Here is a 14045-nt window from a genome sequence, read left to right on the forward strand (position 1 = left end):
GCGTGGGCGGGCCTCAGAGAGCAGCCCACCAATGAGAGCCTGGGTGCTGGCTCTGGGTGGGCGTACCCCTGGAGGTCAGCCAATCAGGGTCCAGCGGAAGTGCCTGGGGGGCGGGCCCTCGGGAGGCTGTCCAATGAGCGCCTGGGGCGGGCCTCGTGGGCGGAGCCCAGGAGGCTGGCCAATCATGGGGCAAGGGCGGTGACCTTCCTGGGCGTGCCTTAGGAACTGGCCTATCAGAGGGCGCCCCTCAGACAGCAGCCCGCCAATGGGAGCCAAGAGAAGGCTGGCTGGGGGCGTGTCCCTGGGACACCAGGCCAATCAGAGTCGAGCGGAAGTGGCTGGTGGGCGGGCCTTCCGGAGGCTGCCCAATCAGCGTGCTGCAGGGCTGTGTGGGCGGTGCTCAAGGCCGCGGGCCAATCACTGACTAGGGGCCCGGACCCTCCTGGGCGTGTCCAAGCACACTGGCCAATGAGATTGCTGGTGGGGTTCTGGGCGTGGCCTAGGCCTCTGGCCTATCAGAGCCTGGCTGGCGCCCTGTGGGCGGGCCTTCTGAAGGAATCCCGCCAAAGGGAGCTCAGAGCTGGCCTTAAAAGGCTGGGCGTGCTTCCACGAAATGCGAAGCAGGGTTCAGCCCAGGGCCCTGCCTTGCAGAAGCTGTCCAGTGCGCATGTGTATAACTCCGTTTGTGCCTGTGCCTCTGTGGATTTGTGTGTGTGTGTGTGTGTGTGTGTGTGTGTGTCTGAGGGAGGGAGAGAGAGAGAGAACAACAGAATCACTGTGGCACAGGTGATTTTGTGCAAAACACTTGGCACATTCTGATTTACAGCTCAATATTGACACCAGGGCAGCTCTCCTTGGCCCTTGGTCACTTTTTTTCTTTTCAGATGTAAAGACACTGAAGAGGGAGAGGTTTTTGCCCTGAGGCTTGCACTGGGAACTAGCAGCTGCCCTGTTTGTGTTGCCAGACTAGGAAACCTGTGGTGCCTGTCCATGTGGAGAGTCTCCTGGATGAGTTCCTTCTCGAGCCTTTTTCGCTCGGTCCCGTTGGAGCTGCATATAGCTAATGATTTGGAGATTTTATTCCTTTGGACAATTCTTTTCCTGATGCAAAGTTTCTCTCCAGGTTTTAGCAATCAATTGTGTGAATGTCACATCGAATCCATTGTAGAAAATGACTACATCAGTGTCTCTCTCTCTCTTTCTCTCTCTCTCTCTCTCTATATATATATATATATGTATGTAACATGTAGAGGTCTGAAAATATTTTTTAGCTAGAGACCTGCACAGCTCTGGATTAGGGTAGCAATGTGGATACACCTGGCCCTTCTGAGCCACAGTCATGAGAGACATCTCACAGAGCCATATCGTATATCACTCCACAAATCTCTCTCAGCACAAACTACCACTGCCAAATCATCTACTTCCCTCTTGCTCTTTTTGTCCACCGAGTCTTATCCCAAAACTGTAAATCAAAGAAGGAATAGACATAGTGCAGTTCCCTGCACACAGGACAGGCTGAGGCTGGACCAGGGAGATGCAATACGCCAGCCTGCATCTTGGCTGGAGCATCACTATGACTACTTCGAATTTGGAGAGGCGAGGGCAGTTTTGGAGAGTGGGCTGCCGGCCAAGGGTTGCTTCTCAGAGTGGCTAAGACCTAGATGTTCTAAGTGTTACCTTTCCTCACAAACATAAAATAGCAATGCCACTTGTAAGAAGTATGCATGGGCATGGAGGGTTTGTCTTCAGTGCTCTGGCACTGATCAACACAGGGCCAGAATTTCAGTCCTTGTCTGTCTCTGTCATTCTGTCTCTCTGACTGTCTCTACGTGCCTTCTTCACTGGGCCCTTACTGGAAGTCAGTGCATGCATCGTGAACTCAGCCTTCCTGGTGTTGAAATTTTCCTTTCTTTGCCCCTTGGATTATTTAGTCTCCTGCACATGGTGTAGTACAGAGGGGAACTGCGGAGACAGCGTTGCTGCTGCAGGTTCCAGGCATATGTCCATCTCCAGCTGCAGCTGTCCAGGCCCTCTGTGCTTGACTGCCATTCTCCAGGGCCCTGAGGCTGACACTCAGCCTCAATGCAGCCCTCCTCACCTTCCTGCACAGCGTCCTTGTCCTTATTCCATGAGAGCCCCGGTCATGGGAAGTGAAACTCGATCCCCCTGGCACACACACTGTGCTTTCCCTCTATTAAGCCAAATGGAAAGGATCTGTGGTACTGATGGCCACACCAGTGTCCAGATTTTTCCATGCAAAACGGAAGCTTCCAGTGTTCAGAAAGAGGGAGTTTTGATGGCTGTGAAATGTCTTTTCCAAGTGCCTCATGGTGTTTCAAATCCCTTTGAAACCTGAAGTTCTTTCTTGTATCTAGGGAATATTTTCAACACTGGCCAGAAGGGCCGCCCAACTAGGAGCACAGCTATCCAGGGGTCAGGAGGTCTTCCAGCCTGCTAGCTCCTGGAGGGATTCCTGAGTATGTCCTCAGGGCCCAAGTGTAAAAGGTGTTTCCAATTGCCTTGATTAGCAGCAGCCAGGCCCTCAGGTGAGGGGCGGGGCTGTGATCTTGACTGGAAGCCCCTAATTTGGCCAATGGAGGCATCCATCTTTTTTTGTCTGTCCATAGCAAGGGCCTGGGGAGTTTGTGCTTCCTGCAAGCAGAGCGACATTGTATGGGACACTCATGCAAGCCTACTTCTGGGAATCTCTCTGAGTGTGATGTGTGGACACCAGGACACCATGATCAGGGATGTGAGGCCACAGGAGCAATTGCCTTAGCCGGACCCAAAGGGTAGGTGTAAGGGGCCGGGTTCATCCACTATTGTTTGGTTCAACACACTTCCCATCTATGTGGAAACACAGCCCTTTCTGGGTACTTTCTGGGCTTGTAATCTGCTGCCCTGAGCAGTGGACTGAGAGCCTGGAGGCTGAGTAGGCAGCCAAACGTGACTGGACAGGCTCAAGCCCCTGAATTCTGAGGGCTGCCCCAGATTCCCCCATTGGCAGTGTTTGGATCATAGTGAGGCATGGCATTGATTCGGAACTCAGGAGAGTGAGACATGAGAGTCCCTTTGCATATGCATTCTTGCTTAGCCACAATCTGGGCTAGCTGGCTTGCCCTGACCAGATAGGTTCTCTGTACATAAGTTGCAGGAGAGGCTGGCTCCCTTGCCACCCATGCTCTGAGACTACTACAGGTGATCTCTGAGCACACACAGACACACACAAACAGACAGACACACACACACACACACATTACTGTCAGGTTGGTAGTAGAGCCTATGGTGAAGGCTGGGGCTGTCTGGGGTCTGTGGGCATGAGAGCTGCTGCCTTACAATCTCTACAAGCCAGGTTTGAACCTTTCATCAATGAACACAGTGTAGGAGGTTTTTGAATTCTGGTCTCTTTCCAACTCATCTATTTCTCTTCTCGCCTTCTCTATCTCTAACTCTCACATGCTCTCACACACTCTGTCTTCACTCATTAATATTTTACTTAGATTCTGATTTTACTGACAGGCCCAGATAGACAAAGAGAGTTACCAGAGCACTGCTGAGCTCTGGCTTGTTGTGTTGGCGATTTCACCTAGGCTACTGGAGCCTCAGTTTGTAAGTCTTTCTGACACAAGCCATATTCTGTCTCCTCATTTCCATGCCAGTATCACTCAGAGTTTATCATAAAGATACACATACATGTATATATATACATATAGATTTATATATCTGTCATTTTTAGAATGTTCGACCTATGTATTTGACCTTCTTTCAGAATTACCACATTTATAACAGCCTAGTTTTTCTGAAATAATTGGCCATATAGTTGGAGCAGGATTCAATACAATTATAAATAATAGAACCTTCCAGTAGCATTTCTAATCGTGTTTCTATTAGCATCCTTATTGTAATTATCATGGCCCAGATCTTCCCTCCTTTTTCTAGTGTAAGCTTCAATACATATGTGTTTGTTTTCTTTCTCCGGAAATCTTAATGTCCCTGGACCCTGAAGTGTTAGGGAATTTTTGAAGCAGCCCTCTGTTTCTCAGCAGATGGTTTCTATGTTTCTGCTGTCATCAGGTCTTCTTGTGGTTTTTGTCTTTATTTATTTTTATTGTTTCAAGTCCTCCTAGATCATCCCCATTTATTTGCATATTTATTTATTTAGTCAGGTATCACATGTGGCATCATTTCTTCTGCTTGAGAGATTTTCTCTTATAACTGAAGGGAACTTTTGATGCACAATACATTTCCTGGGGCAAATACTACACACATATGGTGAAGGCTTGGGTTGTCTGGGGTCTGTGGGCATTAGAGCTGCTGCGTGACAATCTCTACAACCCAGGTTTGAACCTGTCATGAATGAACACAGCCTAGGGGGTTTTTGACTTCTGGTCTATTTCCAACTCTTCTATTTCTCTTCTCGCCATCTCTGTCTCTGACTCTCACAGGCTCTCTCTCACTCTGTCTGAACTCAGGAATATTTTACTTATATCCTTATTTTATTGACAGGCCCAGATATACAAAGAGAGTGGCCAGAGCACTGCTGAGCTCTGGCTGGTTTTGTTTGTGATTTCACCTAGGCGACTGGAGCCTCAGATTGGTAAGTCTCTCTGACTTAAGCCATATTCTGTCTCCTCATATCCATGGCAGTATCTCTCAGACTTTATAATAAAGATATACATCCATATACATATATAAATATACATATATATCTCTGTCATTTTTAGAATTGTCAACCTATGTAATTGATCTTAATCAGAATTCACACATTTACAACAGGTTCCTTTTTCCCTACTAATTGGCCACATAGTTGGAGCAGGATTCAATACAATTATAAATAATAGAACCTTCCAGTAGCATTTCTAATAGCATTTCTATCAGCATCCTTATTTTAATTATCATAGTACAGAACTTGCCTCCTTTCTCTAGTGTAAGCTTCAATACATATGAGTTTCTTTTCATTCTCCCGAAATCTTAATTTCCCTGGACTCTGAAGGGTCTCGGAACTTTTGAAGCAGCCCTTGATTCTCAGCAGATGGTTTCTATGTTTCTGCTGTCATCAGGTCTTCTTGTGCTTTTTGTTTTTATTTTTCATTTGTTTCAAATCCTCCTAGATAACCCCCATTTATTTGTATATTTATTTATTTATTTGGTTCTATATTACATGAGGGGTCCATTCTTCTGCTTGATAGATTTTTCTCTTATAATTGAAGGGAAGTTTACACTCACAATACATATCCTGTCGTAAATACTACACACATATGGTGAAGGCTGGGGTTGTCTGGGATCTGTGGACAGGAGACTGCTGCCCTACAATCTCGACAACCCAGGTTTGAACCTGTCATGTATGAACACAGAGTGGGAGCTTTTGGACTTCTGGTCTCTTTCCAACTCTTCTATTTCTCTTCTTGCCTTCTCTGTCTCTGACTCTCACAGGCTCTCACTCACTCTGTCTGCACTCATTAATATTTTACTTATATATTATTTGACTGACAGGCCCAGATATACAAAGCGAGTCACCAGGGCCCAGCTGAGCTCTGGATTGTTTTGTTGGCGATTTCACCTAGGTTTCTGGAGCCTCAGCTTTGTAAGTCTCTCTGGCACAAGCCATACTCTGTCTCCTCATAGCCATGCCAGTATCCCTCATAGTTGATAATAAAGATACACATACATATATGTACATATACATACATATATATATATATATATATATCAGACATTTTTAGAATTGTTGACCTTTTTATTTGATCTGAATGCAGAATTACCGCATTTATAATAGCCTCCTTATTCATAAATAATTGGTCACATAGTTGGAGCAGGATTCACTACAGTTATAAATTATAAACTTTCCAGGAGCATTTCCAATAGCCTTTCTATCAGTATCCTTATTGTAATTATCAAAGCACAGAACTTGCCTCCATTTTCTAGTGTAAGCTTCAAATCGTATGCGTTTCTTTTCATTCTCGGAATTCGTAATTTGCCTGGACCCAGTGTGTCAGGGAATTTTTGAAGCAGCCCTCTATTTCTCAGCAGACGTTTTCTATATTTCTGCTGTCATCAGGTCTTCCTGTGGTGTTTGTTTTTATTTTTTATTTTTTTCAAATCCTCTTAGATCATTCCCATTTATTTGCATATTTATTTATTTCGTCCGATATCACATGAGGGGTCATTTCTTCTGCCTGATAGATTTTCTCTTATAATTGAAGGGGACTTTTGACACACAATACATTTCCTTTTGCAGATACTACACACTACTACAACTGCTACTGCACTGTTTTTGACAGTGACATCCAATGCACAATGGATTAGTATTGCATGGCTCTAGAGAATGTTCACTATTTAACCTACAATGTTTAACCTCACAAATATTTATTCTGTTCTTTCTTGGGGGATGAATGGTTTTCAGTCAACAGTTCCATGTAATAGTGGGCACGGGGGGGTCATTTTTCCCACTACCCCTGTATTTCTGTACATCCTTTGTAACTTTCTTATTGAGGAGAAGCAAACAGTCATAAATTGAGAGAGCAGGGCCCAAGCAGGAAGAGAGACAGAGAGACATCTGCAGCTCTGATTTGTCACTAGCCCAGCTTTTCCCTAGCTGGGTAAGTGTGACCAGGGGCTCAAAACAGGGTCCTGGGATTCCACATAGTTCCCTGGCAGCTCCACCAGCTGTTCCTCCAACCCATGCTCCCTTCGTTGTCCATGTAACTATCGATCTGCTCTAGGCATTTCTCACCTTCATATGCCAGAAACTTAACACTTCTCCCTTCCACCCATGAAACTTTGACCTTTTGCTAGGGTGCAAAACAGCAACTCCAATCCAAGTTATTTTCGGGACAAGTGTGTACGTCTCTGTGGGAAGGTGTCTGTGTGTGTGTGTGTGTGTGTGTGTGTGTGTAAGTGTGCATAATTGTGTTTCAGTTAAGATTACCGCTGTTGTTTCTTTATTCCTGTCACAGGGACTTAGGAACTGGGTTGTGTTATGACAAAGGAAGTTTCCACTGCACAAGTGGTTTTTCAAGTATGAATTGGCACATTGGATTGTGGACTCTGTTGTGCATTCTCCCAGGTGGTCCTCAGATGGGTTCTTTCCTTTGCTATTCCCATGCTGTGTGTAATTTTCTGGGTAGACTCAAAGAGGAGTGGCATGGGGAGCTCAGCTGCATTCTGCTGTATGTCCACAAGGTGGCGGCAAAGACCATAGTTGAGTGTAGTGATTCTGTGGAATGAGGAGAACTCTAGGAATTGTGGCCCGTGGACAGCAGGGTTGAAATTGACGTAGAGTGCCCTAGACATCTGTTCTTTCCTGTGGGGTGGGGGGATCCCCCATTTGGCTTTGCAAGTGGAAGGGGTTTCTCTCTTTGCCTGGGATGACTCTACTGGGAGCTTGTGAAACCCTGTGCTCAGCTGCATTCTGCTGGGTGTCCACAAGAGGGCAGCACCAGGGCGGGACTAAGGCTCCATGGGGCAAGTGCCCTGAGGCACTGGGCTAGGAGAGTGGCGACAGTGTTTCTGGGTGTGCCCCAAGAGCATGGCCAGCCTAGCGCAGGCAGGCAGTGTCCTAAGGACGGGCCCAGACAGGAGCTGTGGGGGTCGTGTTTGCAGAAACAGGGCCTTCAGAGGATGGCAGAAAGTCCCCGGGGGTGGGCCTCAGAGCCCGTGCCCAATGAGCCTGAGGGGAGGGCCCAGTGGGTATTCATAGAGACAGCTGGCCAATCAGAGAGGAGGAACGTCACCCTCAGGGGTGTGAAGCAAGAGCTGGCCAATGAGAACAGAGGAGGAGTTGCGTGGGCGGGCCTCAGAGAGCAGCCCACCAATGAGAGCCTGGGTGCTGGCTCTGGGTGGGCGTACCCCTGGAGGTCAGCCAATCAGGGTCCAGCGGAAGTGCCTGGGGGGCGGGCCCTCGGGAGGCTGTCCAATGAGCGCCTGGGGCGGGCCTCGTGGGCGGAGCCCAGGAGGCTGGCCAATCATGGGGCAAGGGCGGTGACCTTCCTGGGCGTACCTTAGGACCTGGCCTATCAGAGGGCGCCCCTCAGACAGCAGCCCGCCAATGGGAGCCAAGAGAAGGCTGGCTGGGGGCGTGTCCCTGGGACACCAGGCCAATCAGAGTCGAGCGGAAGTGGCTGGTGGGCGGGCCTTCCGGAGGCTGCCCAATCAGCGTGCTGCAGGGCCGTGTGGGCGGTGCTCAAGGCCGCTGGCCAATCACTGACTAGAGGCCCGGACCCTCCTGGGCGTGTCCAAGCACACTGGCCAATGAGATTGCTGGTGGGGTTCTGGGCGTGGCCTAGGCCTCTGGCCTATCAGAGCCTGGCTGGCGCCCTGTGGGCGGGCCTTCTGAAGGAATCCCGCCAATGGGAGCTCAGAGCTGGCCTTAAAAGGCTGGGCGTGCTTCCAGGAAATGCGAAGCAGGGTTCAGCCCAGGGCCCTGCCTTGCAGAAGCTGTCCAGTGCGCATGTGTATAACTCCGTTTGTGCCTGTGCCTCTGTGGATTTGTGTGTGTGTGTGTGTGTGTGTGTGTGTCTGAGGGAGGGAGAGAGAGAGAGAACAACAGAATCACTGTGGCACAGGTGATTTTGTGCAAAACACTTGGCACATTCTGATTTACAGCTCAATATTGACACCAGGGCAGCTCTCCTTGGCCCTTGGTCACTTTTTTTCTTTTCAGATGTAAAGACACTGAAGAGGGAGAGGTTTTTGCCCTGAGGCTTGCACTGGGAACTAGCAGCTGCCCTGTTTGTGTTGCCAGACTAGGAAACCTGTGGTGCCTGTCCATGTGGAGAGTCTCCTGGATGAGTTCCTTCTCGAGCCTTTTTCGCTCGGTCCCGTTGGAGCTGCATATAGCTAATGATTTGGAGATTTTATTCCTTTGGACAATTCTTTTCCTGATGCAAAGTTTCTCTCCAGGTGTTAGCAATCAATTGTGTGAATGTCACATCGAATCCATTGTAGAAAATGACTACATCAGTGTCTCTCTCTCTCTTTCTCTCTCTCTCTCTCTCTCTATATATATATATATATATGTATGTAACATGTAGAGGTCTGAAAATATTTTTTAGCTAGAGACCTGCACAGCTCTGGATTAGGGTAGCAATGTGGATACACCTGGCCCTTCTGAGCCACAGTCATGAGAGACATCTCACAGAGCCATATCGTATATCATCCACAAATCTCTCTCGGCACAAACTACCACTGCCAAATCATCTACTTCCCTCTTGCTCTTTTTGTCCACCGAGTCTTATCCCAAAACTGTAAATCAAAGAAGGAATAGACATAGTGCAGTTCCCTGCACACAGGACAGGCTGAGGCTGGACCAGGGAGATGCAATACGCCAGCCTGCATCTTGGCTGGAGCATCACTATGACTACTTCGAATTTGGAGAGGCGAGGGCAGTTTTGGAGAGTGGGCTGCCGGCCAAGGGTTGCTTCTCAGAGTGGCTAAGACCTAGATGTTCTAAGTGTTACCTTTCCTCACAAACATAAAATAGCAATGCCACTTGTAAGAAGTATGCATGGGCATGGAGGGTTTGTCTTCAGTGCTCTGGCACTGATCAACACAGGGCCAGAATTTCAGTCCTTGTCTGTCTCTGTCATTCTGTCTCTCTGACTGTCTCTACGTGCCTTCTTCACTGGGCCCTTACTGGAAGTCAGTGCATGCATCGTGAACTCAGCCTTCCTGGTGTTGAAATTTTCCTTTCTTTGCCCTTTGGATTATTTAGTCTCCTGCACATGGTGTAGTACAGAGGGGAACTGCAGAGACAGCATTGCTGCTGCAGGTTCCAGGCATATGTCCATCTCCAGCTGCAGCTGTCCAGGCCCTCTGTGCTTGACTGCCATTCTCCAGGGCCCTGAGGCTGACACTCAGCCTCAATGCAGCCCTCCTCACCTTCCTGCACAGCGTCCTTGTCCTTATTCCATGAGAGCCCCGGTCAAGGGAAGTGAAACTCGATCCCCTGGCACACACACTGTGCTTTCCCTCTATTAAGCCAAATGGAAAGGATCTGTGGTACTGATGGCCACACCAGTGTCCAGATTTTCCATGCAAAACGGAAGCTTCCAGTGTTCAGAAAGAGGGTGTTTTGATGGCTGTGAAATGTCTTTTCCAAGTGCCTCATGGTGTTTCAAATCCCTTTGAAACCTGAAGTTCTTTCTTGTATCTAGGGAATATTTTCACCACTGGCCAGAAGGGCCGCCCAACTAGGAGCACAGCTATCCAGGGGTCAGGAGGTCTTCCAGCCTGCTAGCTCCTGGAGGGATTCCTGAGTATGTCCTCAGGGCCCAAGTGTAAAAGGTGTTTCCAATTGCCTTGATTAGCAGCAGCCAGGCCCTCAGGTGAGGGGCGGGGCTGTGATCTTGACTGGAAGCCCCTAATTTGGCCAATGGAGGCATCCATCTTTTTTTGTCTGTCCATAGCAAGGGCCCGGGGAGTTTGTGCTTCCTGCAAGCAGAGCGACATTGTATGGGACACTCATGCAAGCCTACTTCTAGGAATCTCTCTGAGTGTGATGTGTGGACACCAGGACACCATGATCAGGGATGTGAGGCCACAGGAGCAATTGCCTTAGCCGGACCCAAAGGGTAGGTGTTAGGGGCCGGGTTCATCCACTATTGTTTGGTTCAACACACTTCCCATCTATGTGGAAACACAGCCCTTTCTGGGTACTTTCTGGGCTTGTAATCTGCTGCCCTGAGCAGTGGACTGAGAGCCTGGAGGCTGAGTAGGCAGCCAAACGTGACTGGACAGGCTCAAGCCCCTGAATTCTGAGGGGTGCCCCAGATTCCCCCATTGGCAGTGTTTGGATCATAGTGAGGCATGGCATTGATTCGGAACTCAGGAGAGTGAGACATGAGAGTCCCTTTGCATATGCATTCTTGCTTAGCCACAATCTGGGCTAGCTGGCTTGCCCTGACCAGATAGGTTCTCTGTACATAAGTTGCAGGAGAGGCTGGCTCCCTTGCCACCCATGCTCTGAGACTACTACAGGTGATCTCTGAGCACACACAGACACACACAAACAGACAGACACACACACACACACACACACACATTACTGTCAGGTTGGTAGTAGAGCCTATGGTGAAGGCTGGGGCTGTCTGGGGTCTGTGGGCATGAGAGCTGCTGCCTTACAATCTCTACAAGCCAGGTTTGAACCTGTCATCAATGAACACAGTGTAGGAGGTTTTTGAATTCTGGTCTCTTTCCAACTCATCTATTTCTCTTCTCGCCTTCTCTATCTCTAACTCTCACATGCTCTCACACACTCTGTCTTCACTCATTAATATTTTACTTAGATTCTGATTTTACTGACAGGCCCAGATAGACAAAGAGAGTTACCAGAGCACTGCTGAGCTCTGGCTTGTTGTGTTGGCGATTTCACCTAGGCTACTGGAGCCTCAGTTTGTAAGTCTTTCTGACACAAGCCATATTCTGTCTCCTCATTTCCATGCCAGTATCACTCAGAGTTTATCATAAAGATACACATACATGTATATATATACATATAGATTTATATATCTGTCATTTTTAGAATGTTCGACCTATGTATTTGACCTTCTTTCAGAATTACCACATTTATAACAGCCTAGTTTTTCTGAAATAATTGGCCATATAGTTGGAGCAGGATTCAATACAATTATAAATAATAGAACCTTCCAGTAGCATTTCTAATCGTGTTTCTATTAGCATCCTTATTGTAATTATCATGGCCCAGATCTTCCCTCCTTTTTCTAGTGTAAGCTTCAATACGTATGTGTTTGTTTTCTTTCTCCCAAAATCTTAATGTCCCTGGACCCTGAAGTGTTAGGGAATTTTTGAAGCAGCCCTCTGTTTCTCAGCAGATGGTTTCTATGTTTCTGCTGTCATCAGGTCTTCTTGTGGTTTTTGTCTTTATTTATTTTTATTGTTTCAAGTCCTCCTAGATCATCCCCATTTATTTGCATATTTATTTATTTAGTCAGGTATCACATGTGGCATCATTTCTTCTGCTTGAGAGATTTTCTCTTATAACTGAAGGGAACTTTTGATGCACAATACATTTCCTGGGGCAAATACTACACACATATGGTGAAGGCTTGGGTTGTCTGGGGTCTGTGGGCATTAGAGCTGCTGCGTGACAATCTCTACAACCCAGGTTTGAACCTGTCATGAATGAACACAGCCTAGGGGGTTTTTGACTTCTGGTCTATTTCCAACTCTTCTATTTCTCTTCTTGCCATCTCTGTCTCTGACTCTCACAGGCTCTCTCTCACTCTGTCTGAACTCAGGAATATTTTACTTATATCCTTATTTTATTGACAGGCCCAGATATACAAAGAGAGTGGCCAGAGCACTGCTGAGCTCTGGCTGGTTTTGTTTGTGATTTCACCTAGGCTACTGGAGCCTCAGATTTGTAAGTCTCTCTGACTTAAGCCATATTCTGTCTCCTCATATCCATGGCAGTATCTCTCAGACTTTATAATAAAGATATACATCCATATCCATATATAAATATACATATATATATATATCTGTCAATTTTAGAATTGTCAACCTATGTAATAGATCTTAATCAGAATTAACACATTTACAACAGGTTCCTTTTTCCCTACTAATTGGCCACATAGTTGTAGCAGGATTCAATACAATTATAAATAATAGAACCTTCCAGTAGCATTTCTAATAGCATTTCTATCAGCATCCTTATTTTAATTATCATAGTACAGAACTTGCCTCCTTTCTCTAGTGTAAGCTTCAATACATATGAGTTTCTTTTCATTCTCCCGAAATCTTAATTTCCCTGGACTCTGAAGGGTCTCGGAACTTTTGAAGCAGCCCTTGATTCTCAGCAGATGGTTTCTATGTATCTGCTGCCATCAGGTCTTCTTGTGCTTTTTGTTTTTATTTTTCATTTGTTTCAAATCCTCCTAGATAACCCCCATTTATTTGCATATTTATTTATTTATTTATTTGGTTCTATATTACATGAGGGGTCCATTCTTCTGCTTGATAGATTTTTCTCTTATAATTGAAGGGAAGTTTACACTCACAATACATATCCTGTCGTAAATACTACACACATATGGTGAAGGCTGGGGTTGTCTGGGGAATGTGGACAGGAGACTGCTGCCTTACAATCTCTACAACCCAGGTTTGAACCTGTCATGTATGAACACAGAGTGGGAGCTTTTGGACTTCTGGTCTCTTTCCAACTCTTCTATTTCTCTTCTTGCCTTCTCTGTCTCTGACTCTCACAGGCTCTCAATCACTCTGTCTGCACTCATTAATATTTTACTTATATATTATTTGACTGACAGGCCCAGATATACAAAGCGAGTCACCAGGGCCCGGATGAGCTCTGGATTGTTTTGTTGGCGATTTCACCTAGGTTTCTGGAGCCTCAGCTTTGTAAGTCTCTCTGGCACAAGCCATACTCTGTCTCCTCATAGCCATGCCAGTATCCCTCATAGTTGATAATAAAGATACACATACATATATGTACATATACGTACATATATATATATATATATATATATTTATCAGACATTTTTAGAATTGTTGACCATTTTATTTAATCTGAATTCAGAATTACCGCATTTATAATAGCCTCCTTATTCATAAATAATTGGTCACATAGTTGGAGCAGGATTCACTACAATTATAAATTATAAACTTTCCAGGAGCATTTCCAATAGCCTTTCTATCAGTATCCTTATTGTAATTATCATAGCACAGAACTTGCCTCCATTTTCTAGTGTAAGCTTCAAATCGTATGCGTTTCTTTTCATTCTCGGAATTCGTAATTTGCCTGGACCCTGTGTGTCAGGGAATTTTTGAAGCAGCCCTCTGTTTCTCAGCAGATGTTTTCTATATTTCTGCTGTCATCATGTCTTCCTGTGGTGTTTGTTTTTATTTTTTATTTTTTTCAAATCCTCTTAGATCATTCCCATTTATTTGCATATTTATTTATTTATTTATTTCGTCCGATATCACATGAGGGGTCATTTCTTCTGCCTGATAGATTTTCTCTTATAATTGAAGGGAACTTTTGACACACAATACATTTCCTTTTGCAG

This window comes from Erinaceus europaeus, chromosome 15 (assembly GCF_950295315.1).
Source record: "Erinaceus europaeus chromosome 15, mEriEur2.1, whole genome shotgun sequence".
In the NCBI taxonomy this organism is placed as follows: domain Eukaryota; kingdom Metazoa; phylum Chordata; class Mammalia; order Eulipotyphla; family Erinaceidae; genus Erinaceus; species Erinaceus europaeus.